This window comes from Salmo salar, chromosome ssa09 (genome assembly GCF_905237065.1).
Source record: "Salmo salar chromosome ssa09, Ssal_v3.1, whole genome shotgun sequence".
Classification (NCBI taxonomy): Eukaryota; Metazoa; Chordata; class Actinopteri; order Salmoniformes; family Salmonidae; genus Salmo; species Salmo salar.
This window is the reverse complement of record NC_059450.1, coordinates 118,023,829-118,037,415: the sequence shown is the minus strand read 5'-3', so window position 1 is coordinate 118,037,415 and position 13,587 is coordinate 118,023,829. Positions and strand designations below refer to the sequence as shown.

General features: G+C 40.5%; 1 long non-coding RNA gene across 2 annotated transcripts in view; it reads left to right on the top strand.

The window, feature by feature from the left end:
• Positions 1 to 2,401, top strand: part of LOC106612712 (uncharacterized) — a 34,093-nt gene extending 31,692 nt beyond the window's left edge. The window contains exons 4-5 of one of the 2 annotated variants that reach the window (XR_006771133.1): positions 466 to 764; positions 1,713 to 2,401. This is a non-coding gene — a long non-coding RNA (uncharacterized lncRNA). The remainder of the gene's footprint in view (positions 1 to 465; positions 765 to 1,712) is intronic. The other variant, XR_001330353.2, reaches the window with a different exon arrangement.
• The last annotated feature ends 11,186 nt before the right edge of the window (positions 2,402 to 13,587 follow it).

Below are 13,587 nucleotides of genomic sequence, written 5' to 3'. Positions count from 1 at the left end.
ACCGCCTCCAGGTAAAAAGTGAATTGTTGTGCTATACAGTATGCATCTGCCTGTTAAAGGAAACAGTTATTTGTTTTAGTATTGGGGAACCTGGAGGGATGCTTCATTCATAATCATATTTGTTTTTATGTACTGTTTCTTTATTTCTACAAGTCAACATTACTTCATTCGTACTAAGTCTACTGTAGATCTTGAGTTTAAACATTCCGTTAAGCATGTCATCTCCTTATTCGTTCTAATGGATTAATAGTACCTCTCAATAAGGTGTTAACTGAGAGCCTGTGTAGACTTGTCATGTATCCTCTACTGCATTATGATAAATGTCCCATTCATACAGAAATACTACTATGACAAAACTCTTGTAGACCCCGCCAGTTACAGCTGTTAAATGGGGGAGACGTGGCCATAGGGCGCTCCCTCCACCAACAGATGTATTTCACCACGTTTGACTTCCTCCCTCCATAGGCCCAGAGGGGACTGCTTAATTACACCCCATAGAGCACTGCACGTTCCATCCTCCTTCTCCTTTCCCCTTTTCTCTCTCCTTCCACCCCATCCCCCATCCCTCCATCCATCCATCCATCCATCCATGCAGAGCACTAGACCGTGGTGTCTGCGTTGGCACTGACCTCTGACTCGAGGCAGGGCACCTCATGCCCACATGCCTCTTCCTTCCCAGGCAGCAAGAAATAGTCCGGCCGTTGCTGGGGAAATGGACGAGTCACTCCTACGAGAGGAGAATTGTAGGAGCAAGGAGCAGCTGGGTATATAAGCGAACACACACACAATGTAAATGTGCCTTTCCGTAACATGGTTGTGATGACAATGCTATGATGTCATTATGTGCTCTCAGGGTTTGTATTTGTTCGTATCTTTCAATACATTTTAAATGTTTTACACCATTTTTCTCACCATGGTTATAATTAGCAAATGAAAAAAATGTATAGGGGCCATTAAAAGTGGAGCTAGTCTTCCTGGGCTAAATTACTTACGCTTCAATTTTGGGCTCTATTCAATCTTTATCTCTGAAGCGGTACAGATTGCGCAATAGAAATGTAAAGGTAATTTCCATATGAGCCGACGTATGCAGCCTTTACCAAGAATGCAGTCTCCACTAACATTGCCTTTAAATTTCAATCACACTGCAACGCTGAACTTCCTCGATACGGATTGAATAGAGCCCTGAGGCTAATATTCTCTCCAATTACACTAGTTATAATTTAGCTTGAATTAATAAGCACTGTATTGCCTAATGTCATAGTTATTCACACACTAGACTATGTTACATAAATATGCTGCCCCACACTAACTTGGAAGTTCTATAATTCATAAGCATGATAGTCTTTGTAAATATTTAATAGCTTATGAATGCAACATTTCACATATTGTGATATACCCATGTATGAATTGACAAATGACCTAGCGGGGTAATAAAAATATAGTCAGACTTCCGTGGGTGTCTCTATATGTTGTTGCTATGGTAACACCCTCCATAGATCACCTCACTTTTGTGGTGTTCTATCGCTCTGGGTCCTAAGCATCCCAGCTCTCGGCGGAGTGTTGCATTACGAGGCTACGCTGCATGTTTGGTTAGTCGGAGATATGAGAATGCTTCTTGACTTTAATGCTGCCGGACATCATATGCACTCCCTTCCCTCCTGATTTACAGCGGCTCCCTATAACCCGTGGCTTGTTTGTGTTTGTCTCTGCAGACTCCCAGGAATTGTCCATCCTTCCTCTGCCCCCAGGAACATATAGGCTCATTAAAGCAGACTTCCTGTATCCTCAGTACAGCAGAGACAGTATGGGTGACTAGGGACTGTGACTTTTATAAAAGCACCTACAGGGAACACATAAAGACTACATGGGGGCTAGGAGGGATATTATGGAAGAGGTGGGACTTGAGAGGTAACAGACATCGTATTCATGACTTCAACACATAATATCATATCTTATCCAAGGTTACTTGTAGTTGACTTTATTTGGAATGTGCTGTGACTCATAACACTCAAAGAACATAGAAAGTGAAACCACACTAGGAAAAGAGCAACATCCTTCTGGAGTCCTGTACGTCTTGTTTCGAAATGGATTTCTGACAGCGATTCACACATTCATTGCAATGAATGAATGGATATACATCGACTTTGTTGACTCTGAACACTTGGATTCTACTTTTCTGTGCATCCAGTTGCAGGGTTGTACGTTCTGATACCTCCCTGTAGGTGTCAGGGTTACCGCTATGAAATACTGATTATCAAAAGGCTATTGGCTAAATACAGTCACCGTGTTAGTTAAATTCATTCTCAATGTTCATTCACAAAAGCATTCTATAACAATTACTTCATACAAAATACTGCACAGAGTCACATTACTGCAATGTGTTTTAAATGACATTTCTAGGGGGGGGAGATACTTATTGTCTTGACTTTCCATAAATATATGACCTACATTCCTTGTTTAAAAAAGGAAATGAAACATTTTGGGATTTCTTTTCATTTCAGTGTGTGTAATCATGATTGCAGTGTACAGTATAAGCACTATGAAAGTTATTGAAACCAGTTTTATTTTGAACCTGATATTTGAGGCTCGTTATTATTTTGTTCCCATGCTAGATTAACCAAAACACACACACACACACATTGTGGCTTGCATTACAGGAGCCAGGATTCAATACGTGTACCTTATAAGGATAATGGTTGTGTACACGTCAGTAAATTAGACCAGCTCTGTTGTTCATATGCTCCTCATTAGTCCCAACATCCAAGCCATGTGTGCATGCTCATTGGAAATACATCTTAATATGGGAAACACTTAAATGCAGCTGGTGCGAGACCACATGACAGTTCAACAATGATCATTTTCTTGTGTTTTCAGTTTCTATTGTGATATTTTCATTTAGTATAAGCTTACTTACCTAGCTTGTTTGCATGTGTTGGATTACTTCCATTCCAACATTTTGTTAGTTGACTACTCTGCAAGCTGCGTTCCAGTAAGGGATAAATAATGTAAAATTCATGATCTTATTTTATGGAATATTGCTAAATGATTATTTACTTTGTACATGAACAAATATGTAGAACTAATGTTTATTCGTTTAAGGAATATTTTCTTGTAAACTTTTTATCGATCGTGTACTTTTTCCCCAATGTTTTAGTAATTCAGTCAGTGCAGAAACATTGCTGCTAAAAGTGTTGATGTATTTATTTTTTATTTTTACACACTCTTGCAAGCGAACAGAAAAAGCTTAGAAGTAAACGTGTTTTTACCTGCATAATAAAAAATCTATATTGTCTGTTAACCTCATGATTTACCATCCTTTATGATTCAATTAAATTGCTAAGAATGAAAATGATGGGCTGTCCTGTCAGGTTATTATTCTTCATTTGAATGTGAATGAATAATATTATGCTATCACAAATCTGTCAATGTCATGCTCATATGGGGTTGAATCCACAGTGGACTAATTTCACCCTTTGAACAAATGTTTTTCCCCAAACTCATTGGAATGGTTTACTCATCAGAATTTAACGAGGGGACTTTCTCTTGCTCTTTCAGAATTAGCTCTGAAATGGCAACTCCAGTTCAAAACTGAAATCAGCTTATTCATTCTGGCACATCCACACTCAAGTGGCCTTCTGGAGATATGGAGTGTTATAATGCAATATGAAATTAATGTGGCTTTTTCGATTTCTCATATATACAATTAAAACGGCAATCAATTAGTGTCAGTAGCAATTTGACTGAAAATTAAATCCTGGGCTTTTTCATGGCCATTTGTGCATTTGTCAAATATTTTTTCTATGAGAGCAACTGGGGTAAATCACGAGGTAAAAGCACTAATCCAACTGAAGTTTTAGAGCTGGAACAACCTTGGATTGTGGGAACTAACTTTGCTTGGCTGATATGTTACATAATATGTCAGGAAATGGATTTACATAGGAATTAGGAATATTAATGTAAAAGTATTGGTGTCGGCCTGATCCTGTTAGTACACTGGAAAACCAGTAAATCATCAGGATAAAGGCTAATATTAATTTGGCAACAATATCTCGATAGGTGGTAAGAATGTACAGAGTGTATATTAGATTTGAAATGCATGCTTGGATAGTTTTATAGTATGGTAAGCAATTGATGTGTATACTTAAGAGACACTGGGTGTGTGTTTTGTACTGTTTGGGATGTTTTGGCTCCTGGCAATCCATGATATGATATATGTAGTCACGCCATGATGTGTCTTTGGGGAGAGAATACGCACACATTGGGAATACCCCTCTCTGTTAGCCCACTGGGAATTCTAAAGCTTAACAAAACATGTTCATTTGCTGCCATCCCCATGATGTCACAGCAATGTACTGTAGAGTGCCATCCTCAATCCTCAATACAGTCTCCACTGGTCCACAATGAAATATCTGTCCTTTTATTGATTTTACCACTGAAAGATACCTTGTAATTCAGGTCAGAGTATTTGGATTGCTATAGTCTACACAGACACAGTAAAACCATATGTAGCTAAAATGTTCAGTCGCTGGAGCCGGGTTCGAGTCCCTGTCGGAGCTACTCCCGAATTCGCTACATTGATGTCAGAAGTCGGGATGGTGCCTGGGAGGCCATCGCAGAGGCGTGTTCACGTGAAGGACTTGGTATAGAGAAGCGTGGGGACACAGTCTCTGGAAGGAAGGGGGGGTAATGTAGTATGATTGATCGACACAAAAATGAACTCTAAAGGTTAATACAGTCAGTCGTCTCATACGTTTTTATCACCACTTTTATCAAGTTTTGGAATTGCGTAACAATCATGCAGTCACTGTTAATCAAACCAAAATGTAACTTCATAAGAAATAATTCTTAGTGATGCTAAACTAAAGGGTGGATTTGGCTGTGTTTCATTCTGAAAGAGCAGCGCAGTATACTGGTTACCCCTGAACGACCCCAGACACTCATGACTTTCCTGTGCGAGCCGAATGCACCCTCTCCCTCCTTCACTCACACGGTCTGGCTCTTAGGTTGGAGATGGAGGGAAGCGTCAGAGCATGAAATGCACTGCTCCAGCGTTGTCTCCGGAGTTAATGGATACTCAACCCTGAGATGATACTCTGAGGCAGGCAGGCAAGGAGAGGAAGAGGGCGATAGCAAGATATAGACTGAGGGTAGAAAACATTAGGAACACCTTCCTAATATTGAAATGCACACCCTTTTGGCCTCAGATCAGCCTCAATTCGTCAGTGCATGGACTCTAGAATGTGTTGAAAGTGTTCCACAGGGATGCTGGCCCATGTTGACTCCAATGCTTCCCACAATTGTGTCAAGTTGTCTGGATGTCCTTTGGGTTGTGGACTATTCTTGATACACACTGGAAACTGTTGGGTATGAAAAATCCAGCAGTGTTGCAATTCTTAACACAAACTGGTGCACCTGGCACCTTCTACCATATCCCATTCAAAGGCACTTACATCTTTTGTCTTGCCCATTCACCCTCTGAATGGCACACATATACCATCCATGTCCCAATTGTCTCGAGGATTAAAAATTCTCATTGTTTTACATTTTTTTATATGTTTATTATTTTCCAATAGATTACCGGCCCAAAAAATCCTTCTTTAACCTGTCTCCTCCCCTTCATCTACACTGATTGAAGTGGATTTAATAAGTGACAATAAGGGATCATAGCTTTCACCTGGATTCAGCTGGTCAGTCTATGTCATGGAAAGAGCAGGTGTTCTTAATGTTTTGTACGCTTCAGGGCAGTTTTGAGCCCCACCTGTTTAGCAAAAAAATAAAACATTATAATAATAATTGTTTACCTGTTATTTTGCCATTAATACGTGTCACATATCAGTTTGCAAACAATGAACATTGAGTTAATAAAGCCGCATACAAACTTGGTCTCTTTTTTGTTTTCTTGAGTAAGGCAGCTCCAAAATGGCGGTGTTTCAGCCTAGCTCAGTGCTTTCTGTGGTTGTGGGGCAGCCAGCGGAAAATATGTAGTGTAGGGGTTGGTAAAATTCTCTACTTGCGCCGTGATTGGCTCAGTATTCTGTCACTCATGGGGACACTACATCACCGTAAAATCTATGTGTAGAGCTAAACAAATTCAAGCAAATTCAAGCCCCACAGATAAAATGATCACATTATAACTACAGTAGATTTGATTGGAATGATCATGTCAACATCATACTTCCAAAATCTTAGCTAGCAAGCTACCAGTTATCATGAATCAAGTCAACAATCTACTGGCAAATCCTTTTCAATCCTTTTCATATGATGAGAAATAATTAAGTTAAATGATAGATAAAACGAATCCGTGCTTATCGGCCATTGAACATAAACATTACACAAGTTGGAAATGGCAAATTCAACAATTAGTGGTTTGGAAGGAATCAGTGGCTAACTGCAAGCATCGCAAAGCAATTACTAGGCTGCTTTTCAGTGCAGTGGGTGTGTGGTCCAAGTCTGGGTTTAAGGGTCTCTTTTCCAAGCTTAAAAGGAAAAACAGTCAACATTGGCCATGCTGTCAATCCAGCATGACTTCTGCCTCGCTCAAAACAACTGGAAACTCAGAACTGGGAAATGTCGGACCTTAGTGAGTTCAAGACATCTGGGAACTCTGAAAAAAACGAGTTCCGACTGGGAAAATACGTTTTGAACGGTCATCCAACTCGGAATTGCAAGTCGGGGACTCGGGCCTCTTTCTAGAGCTCTGATCACTGACGTCATCATGATTCAACCTTGTTTTTTTCAGAGTTCCCAATTGTCCCTGCCTTTTTTACACCCCCCTTTGTTGCTATAACAGCCTCCACTCTTCTGGGAAGGCTTTCCACTAGATGTTGGAACATTACTGCGGGACGTGCTTCCATTATTCCTCCTCTACCAAACTTTATAGTTGGCACTATGCATTGGGGCAAGTTACGTTGTCCTGGCATCCGCAAACTTAGATTCGTCCGTCGGACTTCGTCCGTCAGACTGCCAGGTGGTGAAACGTGATAAAACACTCCAGAGAACACGTTTCCACTGCTCCAGATTCCAATGGCGGCGAGCTTTACACCACACCAGCCGATGCTTGGCATTGCACATGGTGATCTTAGGCTTGTGTGTGGCTGCTTGGCCATGGAAACACATTTCATGAAGCTCCCGACGAACAGTTCTCATGCTGACCTTGCTTCCAGAGGCAGTTTGGAACTCAGTGGTGAGTGTTGCAACCAGAGACAGACAACTTTTACACACTACCTGCTTCAGCACTCAGCAGTCCAGTTCTGTGAGCTTGCGTGACCTACCACTTCGTGGCTGAGCCATTGTTGCTCCTAGACATTTCCACTTCACAATAACAGCACTTACAGTTTATCAGGGCAGCTCTAGCAGGGAAGAAATTTGATGAACTGACCTGTTGGAAAGGTGGAATCCTATGACGGTGCCATGTTGAAGGCCACTAAGCTCTTCAGTATGGCCATTCTACTGCCAATGTTTGTCTATGGAGATTGCATGTCTGTATGCTCGATTTTATACACCTGTCAGCAACGGGTATGGCTGAAATAGCCGAATCCACTAATTTGAAGGGGTGTCTACATACTTTTGTGTGTATATACAGTACCAGTTAAAAGTTTGGACACACCACTCACACCTACACATTTACTATTTTATACATTGTAGAATAATAGTGAAGACATCAAAACTTTGAAATAACACATGGAATCATGTAGTAACAAAAAAGTGTTAAACAAATCAAAATATATTTTATATTTGAGATTGTTCGAAGTAGCCACCCTTTGCCTTGATGACAGCTTTGCACACTCTTGGCATTCTCTCAACCAGCTTCACCTGGAATGCTTTTCCAACAGTCTTGAAGGAGTTCCCACATATGCTGAGCACTTAAAGCTACCAGTGTTCAATGACTATGTACAGTGCCTTCATAAAGTATTTACACCGTTTGAATTTTGTTGTGTTACAGCCTGAATTTAAAATCAAATAAATACAGTATATCACAAAAGTGAGTACACCCTTCACATTTTTGTAAATATTTGAGTATATCTTTTCATGTGACAACACTGAAGAATGTAAAGTAGTGAGTGTACAGCTTGTATAACAGTGTAAATCTGCTGTCCCCTCAAAATAACTCAACACACAGCCATTAATGTCTAAACCGCTGGCAACAAAAGTGAGTACACCCCTAAGTGAAAATGTCCAAATTGGGCCCAATTAGCCATTTTCCCTCCCCGGTGTCATGTGACTCGTTAGTGTTACAAGGTCTCAGGTGTGAATGGGGAGCAGGTGTGTTAAATTTGGTGTCATCGCTCTCACACTCCCTCATACTGACTGGTCACTGGAAGTTCAACATGGCACTTAGGGGGCAAAGAACTCTCTGAGGATCTGAAAAAAATAATTGTTGCTCTACATAAAAATGGCCTGGGCTATAAGAAGATTGCCAAGACCCTGAAACTGAGCTGCAGCACGGTGGCCAAGACTATACAGTGGTTTAACAGGACAGGTTCCACTCAGAACAGGCCTCGCCATGGTCGACCAAAGAAGTTGAGTGCACATACTCAGCGTCATATCCAGGGGTTGTCTTTGGGAAATAGACGTATGAGTGCTGCCAGCATTGCTGCAGAGGTTGAAGGGGTGGGGGGTCAGCCTGTCAGTGCTCAGACCATACGCCGCACACTGCATCAAATTGGTCTGCATGGCTGTCGTCCCAGAAGGAAGCCTCTTCTAAAGATGATGCACAAGAAAGCCCGCAAACAGTTTGCTGAAGACAAGCAGACTAAGGACATGGATTACTGGAACCATGTCCTGTGGTCTGATGAGACCAAGATAAACTTATTTGGTTCAGATGGTGTCAAGCGTGTGTGACGGCAACCAGGTGAGGAGTACAAAGACAAGTGTGTCTTGCCTACAGTCAAGCATGGTGGTGGGAGTGTCAGGGTCTGGGGCTGCATGAGTGCTGCCGGCACTGGGGAGCTACAGTTCATTGAGGGAACCATGAATGCCAACATGTACTGTGACATACTGAAGCAGAGCATGATCCCCTCCCTTCGGAGACTGGGCCGCAGGGCAATATTCCAACATGATAACGACCCCAAACACACCTCCAAGACGACCACTGCCTTGCTAAAGAAGCTGAGGGTAAAGGTGATGGACTGGCCAAGCATGTCTCCAGACCTAAACCCTATTGAGCATCTGTGGGGCATCCTCAAACGGAAGGTGGAGGAGTGCAAGGTGGAAGAGGAGTGGAAGAGGACTCCAGTGGCAACCTTTTTTGTTTGTTTTTACGTTAACCCAAGAGGGTTAAGGCAGTGCTGGAAAATGATGGTGGCCACACAAAATATTGACACTTGGGCCCAATTTGGATATTTTCACTTAGGGGAGTACTCACTTTTGTTGCCAGCGGTTTAGACATTAATGGCTGTGTGTTGTTATTTTGAGGGGACAGCAAATTTACTCTGTTATACAAGGAGTACACTCACTACTTTACGTTGTAGCAAAGTGTCATTTCTTCAGTGTTGTCACATGAAAAGATATACTCAAATATTTACAAAAATGTGAGGGGTGTACTCACTTTAGTGATATACTGTATATATATTTTTGCCACTGGCCAACACACAATACCCCATAATGTCAAATTGGAATTATGTTTTTCATTTTTTTTTAAATAAATTAATAAAAAATGAAAAGCTGAAATGTCTTGAGTCAATATGCATTAAACCCCTTTGTTATGTCATGCCTAAATAAATTCAGGAGTACAAATTTGCTTAACGAGTCACATAATAAATTGCATGGACTCTGTGTGCAATTATAGGGTTTTACATGGTTTTTGAAGGATTACCTCATCCTACCCACACATACAATTATCTGTAAAAAATATATATAGATATTGAATATCCCTTTGAGCATGGTGGAGTTATTAATTACACTTTGGATGGTGGATCAATACACCCAGTCCCTACAAAGATACAGGCGTTCTTCCAAACTGATTCGCTTGAGAGGAAGGAAACCGCTCATAGATTACACCATAAGGCCAATGGTGACTTCAAAACAGTTACAGAGTTTAATGTTTGTGATAAGAGAAAACTGAGGATGGATCAACAACATTGTAGTTATTCCACAATACCAGTGGTTTAAAGTACTTGAGTAAAAATAATTGAAAGTACTACTTACTAGTACTTAAGTGTGTTTCTTGTTTTGTTCATTTATTTATTAAATGTATTCACTCCCTGAACTTACTTCCTGGCTCTCTGCGTACATCGTTACAGATGTACTATTTACTCCATATATTTTCCCTGACACTCAAAAGTGCTCATTACATTTTGAATGCATAGTTGGACAATAAAATGGTCTAATTCACACACTTATCAAAAGAACATCCCTGGTCATCCCTACAACCAATTATCTCGCGAACTCACTAAACACATTTTATTTTTATTTTTTTAACACATGCTTTGTTTGTAAATTATGTCTGAGTGTTGGAGCATGCCCATGGCGATCCATAAATAAAAAAAACAAGAAAACGATGCAGCCTGGTTTGCTTACTATGAGGACTTTGAAATGATTTATACTTTTACATTTGATACTTAAGTATATAATACTTTTAGACTTTTACTCAAGTAGCATTTTACTGGGTGACTTTCACTTTTACTTGAGTCATTTTATATTAAGGTATCTTTACTTTTACTCAAGTATGGCAATTGGCTACTTTTTACACCACTGCACAATACTAACCTGATTGACAGAGTGAAACGGAGGAAGCTTATACAGAGTAAAAATATTCCAAAACATGCATCCTGTATGCAACAAAGCACTAAAGTAATACTGCAAAAAATGTGGCAAAGCAATTGACTTTTTGCCCTAAATACAAAGTGTTATGTTTGGGGTGTCGTGTCTTTGGCTATGCCGGATTAAGTGATATGACATGCTAACCTATAAAATTCTCTCTGTAATTAATATTGCCTGATTAAGCTAATCATGTAAATGTAATTAACTAGAAAGTCGGGGCACCACGGAAGAACGTTTATAGAGCCGTTATCTTCCGAATAAACTCTTAAAATACTTAGTAATATTTTACATCGATAGCAGTCAATATTAACCCTTATCTTATTTTCAGTCTCATAATGAAAGTTGTAAATTCTTGGCTATCTTCACGAACCCTGGCTAACAAGTTGAATCAGCAATACAAAATTGGGTTTAATTATTTATTTACTAAATACCTAAACTAATCACACAGAATTACAAATACACAGAATACAAATGATGTCATACAGAAAACGTCCCGGTGGACGGAACAGATGTGACGGCTGGTTACACAAAGGAAAGGGGGTTGGGCTTGAATGAAAGAGCGGGAAGACTTAGGAACAAACAAACAGCAGCTATGCTATCGTAAATTCATTATCTTATGCATTCTAAATTACCGCCCATTTGGAAAAGGAAAATGCAATAAATATTTACTCTGAGCTGCGCTTCGGTAGATTGGTCGTAGATGCTGGCCGGGTTGGCCAACAGATCTTCCTGTCCTCGGAAGAATGTCTCTGGTGGTAAATTGGATACGTGGTGGTATCTTCGTCCGTCTGTTAGACTGGATCCGTCGTCCGTCCTTTCCTAGCCCACGTCTACAGCGGCCGCTGCTAACTCAACAGCTAGGAAGTATCACTTCTGTAGTGAATAAGCTCAAAGTTCATACCATTCGCCACCAAAGCTCACGCCGAGGTTGGCTTAGTTCTGTACTTGACGTGTGTCCTTCTAACGTAGAGGCTGCATACCTCACGTACTGGAACAACGGTTATCTTTTCGTCAAAGGCTTATATAGTGGAGAGGGGGAAGGATGTGTTTCATCGTTTATAACCCCTGTCTCTTCACAGGGGTGGGCCACTGATCAAGCAGGGCATTTTCCTTATGAAAACCCAATTCTCTCATTTGGAAGCTAAAATTACATTTAATCTCCTAACAAACAATTTCAATATCAAACATTTCAATTGCATAACAATTCCATGTTACTCTGATAACTAGAGGGTGTATACTTTCTCAGGTACAGTTTATGTCGTCCTGTCATCAGTCATAATGTCTCAGATGACAACCGAACTGACATCCATACTCATTACGTTCCCAAGCATATTTCCAACTGGTTTTATTACCAAAATATGGTTCCTTTTCCCCATTTGTTTGATGTTCCCAGACTCTCTATATTTAACACAGGCTATTCAAGTCCTTCAGTAGGGTCAGAAAGAGAGGGGAAGGGAGAAAGGTATTTATGGGGGGGTCATAAACCTTACCCACAGGCCAACGTCATGACAGGGGCAAATCCAATAAGACACATTACTGAGTACCACTCTCCATATTTTTATTAATAGTGGTGGCTGCATCATGTTATGGGTAAGCTTGTAATTGTTAAGAACTGGGGAGTTTTTCAGGATAAAAAAGAAACAGAATGGAGCTAAGCTCAGGCAAAATCCTAGAGGAAAACCTGGTTCAGTCTGCTTTCCACCAGACACCTTTCAGCAGGACAATAACCTAAAACACGAGGCCAAATCTACACTGGAGTTGTGTACCAAGAAGACTGTGCCTGTTCCTGAGTGGAAGAGTTACAGTTTTGACTTAAATCTGCTTGAAAATATATGGCAAGACCTGAAAATGCTTGTCTAGCAATGATCAAACAACCAATTTGACAGACCTTGAATCATTTTGAAACGAATAAGGATGAGACATTACTTTTTCTCTTTCTCTAAAAATAGCATACTGTAGTATTTAACTAATTACCAGAAAGCAGATGAACTCACTTACTCTGGCTCACAGCCGTTTCACCTCAATAAAGCACTAAACACGGACAACAATGCAAGATCTGAAAACATCCTAGAAGGAATTAAAAATGATAGCGATTTGAATAACCAATATTTGATTAATGAGCTTGTTATCCAGACTTTCCTCTAATAATATGGGGCTGTATTTATTTCTTGGGATGCATATGGTTAAATATCCATATTTTCAAAATGTGTAATTGAAAGAGGAAATATAAACAGTTCCTAAGTTGTTACCAGAGTGTGCTCTGCAATGTGTCACATCTGAAGCCAAGTACATGGGAGGGAGGTGGTTGAGTCGAAATGAAAGACATACGACAGTGGTATTTGTATACCCTGTAGGTCTAGGACACAACACTTAGGAACTGTAGCAAGTCAATTCAAAGGCTGTCATGCCTCTTATCGTTCGCCTCAATTCACTTTAGGGTGGATTTTCAGTTGATCTCTATTGGTTTTAGAGACATTTCATATCACCAAGTGGTTCACAAATGCCTGTTGAATAACGGCAGAAGCCTATATCAAACAGCGTTATCCATGTGTACTCCATCGTATATATACTGTTTCGTATAGGCTATGCCATTGTTTGTGGTGTGTGGAGGATCCATTGCTCTCCTCTTTCAGCACAAGGTCCTGAGTCATTCAACCACACTCACCCCTAGTCTATTCCCCTCAGTGAGGCAGGGTAGAGAGGTGTGTGGGAAGTAGAGAAAAGGCGGAGTATGTCGAGGGGGAGGAGAGCTTCAGCAGGGTGATATAGACAGGCTGCAATGGGAAAGAATGCCATGTGTCTGTGGAGGACAGACAGAGAGCGAGG